Raw genomic sequence first — 3,587 nt, 5'->3', positions numbered from 1 at the left:
AGATTTTGCCAGTTTTTCGTGTATGTTAGCCCACGGATTTTTTAGGTGCCGGGGGTTCGGGTCAAATTTTCTTGGATTCTTATATAGTAGCATCCGTAACGACCTGGGGAAGGACTCCAGTAGCTCTGGTGATGCTTTAGAGGGGTTTAGGAGCATTTTATTGGCGACGCAATAGGATTTAGGCAATTTTGCTAATTTTTCGTGTGTGTTAGCCCACGGATTTTTTAGGTGCCGGGGGTTCAGGTCAAATTTTCTTGGATTCTTCAATAGTAGCGTCCGTAACGACCTGGGAATGACTCAAGTAGCGACGACGGCACTTTTGAGGGGTTAAGGAGCATTTCATTGGCGACGCAATAGGAATTAGGCGATTTTGCCAGTTTTTCATGTGTATTAACCCACGAATTTTTTAGGTGTCGAGGGTTCGGGTCAAATTTTCTTAGATTCATCCATAGTAGCGTCTGTACCGACCTGGGAACGACTCCAGTAGCCCCGACGACACTATAGAGGGGTTTAGGAGCATTTTATTGGCGATGCAATAGGAATTAGGCAATTTTGCCATTTCTTCGTATGTGTTAGCCCGCAGATGTTTTAGGTGCCGGGGGTATGGGTCAAATTTTCTTCCATTCTTCCATAGTAGCGTCCGTAACAAACTGGGGAATGACTCCAGTAGCCCCGGCGTCGCTATAGAGTGGTTTAGGAGCATTTTATTAGCGACACAATAGGAATTAGGAGATTTTGCCAGTTTTTCGTGTATGTTAGCCCACAGATTTTTTAGGTGCCGGAGGTCTGGGTCAAATTTTCTTGGATTCTTCGATAGTAGCATCCTTAACGACCTGGGGAATGACTGCAGTAGCCCCGGCGGCTATTAGAGGGGTTTACGAGCATTTTATTGGAGACGCAATAGAAATTAGGCAATTTTGCCAGTTTTTCGTGTGTATTAGCGTAAGGATTTTTTAGGTGCCGGGGGTTCGGGTTTAATTTTATCTAATTCTTCCATAGTAGCGTCCGTAACGACCTGGGGAAAGACTCAGTAGACCCGGCGGCGCTATAAAGGGGTTTAGGAGCATTTTATTTGAGACGCAATAGGAATTAGGCAATTTTGCCAGTTTTTCGTGTGTATTAGCGTAAGGATTTTTTAGGTGCCGAAGGTCTGAGTCAAATTTTCTTGCATTCTTCCATAGTAGCATCCGTAACGACCTGGGGAACGACTCTAGTAGCCCCAGCGGTGCTATAGAGGGGTTTAGGAGCATTTTATTAGTGACACAATAGGAATTAGGAGATTTTGCCAGTTTTTCGCGTGTGTTAGGCCACGGATTTTTTAGGTGTCAGGGGTTCGGGTCAAATTTTCTTGGATTCTTATATTGTAGCATCCGTAACGACCTGGGAATGACTCCAGTAGCCCCGGCGGTGCTTTAGAGTGGTTTAGGAGCATTTTATTGGCAACGCAATAGGATTTAGGCAATTTTGCCAGTTTTTCGTCTGTGTTAGCCCACAGATTTTTAAGGTGCCGGGGGTTCGGGTCAAATTTTCTTGGATTCTTCTATAGTAGCATCCGGAACGACCTGGGGAACGACTCCAGTAGCCCCAGCGGCGCTATAGAGGGGTTTAGAAGCATTTTATTGGCGACGCAATAGGAATTAGGCGATTTTGCCAATTTTTCGTGTGTGTTAACCCACGATATTTTTAGATGCCGGGGGTTCGTGTCGAAATTTCTTGGATTCTTCCCTAGTGGCATCCGTAACGACCTGGGGAACAACTCCAGTAGCCCCGGCGGCGCTATAGAGGTATTTAGGAGCATTTTATTGGCGACGCAATAAGAATTACGCGATTTTGCCAGTTTTTCTTATGTGTTCGCCTGCGGATTTTTTAGGTGTCGGGGGTATGGGTCAAATTTTCTTCCATTCTTCAATAGTAGCATCCGTAACGACCTGGGGAACGACTCCTGAAGCCCCGGCAGTGCTATAGAGGGGTTTAAGAGCATTTTATGAGCGACACAATAGGAATTAGGAGATTTTGCCAGTTTTTCGTGTGTGTTAGACCACAGATTTTTTAGGTGCCGGGGGTTCAGGTCAAATTTTCTTGGATACTTCTATAGTAGAATCCGTAACGACCTGGGAACGACTCAAGTAGCCTCAACGGCATTTTTGAGGGGTTTAGGAGCATTTTATTGGCGACGCAATAGGAATTATGCAATTTTGCCAGTTTTTCGTGTGTGTTAGCCCAAAGATTTTTTAGGTGCCGGGGTTCCGGGTTGAATTTTCTTGGATTCTTCCAAATTAGCATCCGTAACGACCTGGGGAACGACTCCAGTAGCCCCGACGGCGCTATAGAGGGGTTTAGGAGCATTTTATTGGCGACGCAATAGAAATTAGGCAATTTTGCCAGTTTTTCGTGTGTGTTAGCCAACGGATATTTTAGGTGCCGGGGGTCCGGGTCAAATTTTCTAGGATTCATCCATAGTAACGTCCGTAACGACCTGGGGAATGACTCCAGTAGCCCCGGCGGCGCTTTAGAGTGGTTTAGGAGCATTTTATTGGTGACGCAATAGGAATTAGGCGATTTTACCAGTTTTTCGTGTGTGTTAGCCCACGGATTTCTTAGGTGCCGGAGGTTTGGGTCGTATTTTCTTGGATTCTTCTATAGTAGCGTCCGTAACGACCTGGGGAACGACTCCAGTAGCCCCGGCAGCGCTATAGAGGGATTTAGGAGCATTTTATTGGCGATGCAATAGAAATTAGGCGATTTTGCTAGTTTTTTGTGTGTGTTAGCCCACGGATTTTTTTGGTGCCAGGGGTCTGGGTCAAATATTCTTGGATTCTTCCATAGTAGCGTCTATAACAACCTGGGGAACGACTCCAGTAGCCCCGGTGGCGCTTTAAAGGGGCTTAAGAGCATTTTATTAGAGACGCAATAGTAATTAGGCGAATTTGCCAGTTTTTCGTGTGTGTTAGCCCACAGATTTTTTACGTGCCGGGGGTTCGTATCGAAATTTCTTGGATTCTTCCATAGTAGCGTCTGTAACGACCTGGGGAAAGACTCAGTAGCACCGTCGGTGCTATAGAGGGGTTTAGGAGCATTTTAATGGAGATGCAATAGGATTTAGGCGATTTTGCCAGTTTTTCGTGTGTATTAGCCCACGAATATTTTAAGTGCCGGGGGGTACGGGTCAAATTTTCTTCAATTCTTCCATAGTAGCGTCCGTAACGACCTTAGGAATGACTCCAGTAGCCCCGGCGACGCTTTAGAGGGTTTAGGAGAATTTTATTGGCGACGCAATAGGAATTAGGCGATTGTGCCAGTTTTTCGTGTGTGTTAGCCAACGAATATTTTAGGTGCAAGGGGTTCGGGTTGAATTTTTTTGGATTCTTCCATAGTAGCATCCGTAACGACCTGGGGAAAGACTCTAGTAGCCCCGGCGGTGCTTTAGAGGGGTTTAGGAGCATTTTATTGGCGACGTAATAGGAATTAGGTAATTTTGCCAGTTTTTCGTGTGTGTTAGCCAACGGATATTTTAGGTGCCGAGGGTCGGGGTCAAATTTTCTTGGATTCTTCCATAGTAGCATCCGTAACGACCTGGGGAATGACTC

Source organism: Solanum dulcamara, chromosome 6 (genome assembly GCF_947179165.1).
Source record: "Solanum dulcamara chromosome 6, daSolDulc1.2, whole genome shotgun sequence".
Taxonomy (NCBI): Eukaryota; Viridiplantae; Streptophyta; class Magnoliopsida; order Solanales; family Solanaceae; genus Solanum; species Solanum dulcamara.
This window is presented reverse-complemented; position numbering follows the sequence as displayed.